Here is a 1,551-nt window from a genome sequence, read left to right on the forward strand (position 1 = left end):
AAGAAAGCCCCCAGGGATCCCACCAGCATGGCCATGCAGACTGGGAAAATGGACCTGGGAAGCAGTTCCCTAGCTGAGCAGCACTTCACAGCCTGTCAAGAAGCAACATAGTAGGCACACAGAGTCAGGTGTTCAAGAGAAAGGAGGGGGAGGAGGTGAGAGGCAGGGAAGAAACCAAAAGAGGCAGAAAAAAGCAATACCAGCAACAAAGAAATGGCACTGAAGAAGCTGGCCAGTGTGCGGCAAATCCATGCAGCACAGAACCAGCGCCTCCCGTACCATGGTCTTGGCCCACAGGAGAGCAGCAGATCGGCTCTCCGGGAAGCCGGAATCCATCCGCTAGGAAGCAGCGAATTAGCCCTCCAGGAAGCTGGAAATCCACCCGTCGGGAAGCTGGGAATCTGCCTGTCAGGAAGCCGCAAAGGTCGAGCAGGGGGAGGCAGGGTAGAGGGTGGGAAAGCGTCTTGCTGGTTACCAGGTTCTCTGTCTCCTCCTGGGAGCTCTGTGAATCTGCTTTCCCATACTCCCTGTCCACTGATCTCCAGCAGGAGTCCAAGATGTTGGATTCGTGTTGCATTAGCTGATAGAGGACCTCTGCTTGTACCTCTCCTCGCTCTCTGTTCTCTGTCAGTTTGTTATACCATTCAGTGCTCATTTGAGGTCCTTATCTCTTCATTTGACACTCAGGGTTCCAGGATTGACGTTTGTCTCTGTTTTACTTAGTTTTTTGGGTCTTTGCTGTGTAGGGACGGCATGGTGCTTCTGTCTATAGTGCCATGTTCCCAGAATCTATTCCTATTTTATTTTTACGTTATTGTAAATATTTTTACTTAATTTCCCATTGCTTATTACTAGCACATAGAAGTTTAATTAATTTTTGTATATTGAGCTTGTATCCATCAAAACCTTGGTAAATTCACTAATTAAATACAATAGTTTCATTAATGTTTTGAATTTTTTAGATATATAATCATGTCAGCTTCAAGTAATGACTCTTTACCACTTCTTTTCTTATCTTTATACCTTTTCTTTTTCTCACCTTACTAGAGTTTTTATCACAATGTTCAATAGAAGTGGGGCATGGACATCTTTGTCATATTCCCAAACTTAGGGAGAAGGCTTTCAAAATTTTACTCTTAAGTATTAGCTGTAGATATTTTTTTTTATTTTTTGTAGATATCCTTTATCAGATTAATCAAGTTCCTTTCTATTCCTAGTTTTACCATAAACAGGTATTGAATACTTTTTCTTTATCTGTTAAGATCATCATATAGTTTTTCTCTTTATTCTGTTAATATGGTGAATTACATTGATTGATTTCTGGAATGTTAAACTAATCTTGCCTTTCTGGAATAAACCTCAATTTCTCATAATATAGTATAATTTTTGTATATTGCTGGGTTTGATTTGCTAAAATCTTTAAGGATTTTTGCATCTGCATTTATGAGAAATATTTGCCTGCAGTTTCCCTTTCTTGTAATGTCCTTATCATGGTTTTATTTCAAGGTTATGTTAATCTCTCAATACATGTTGGGGAGTGTTTCCTATTTC

Source organism: Trichechus manatus, unplaced genomic scaffold, assembly GCF_000243295.1.
Source record: "Trichechus manatus latirostris isolate Lorelei unplaced genomic scaffold, TriManLat1.0 scaffold00194, whole genome shotgun sequence".
NCBI classification, from domain to species: domain Eukaryota; kingdom Metazoa; phylum Chordata; class Mammalia; order Sirenia; family Trichechidae; genus Trichechus; species Trichechus manatus.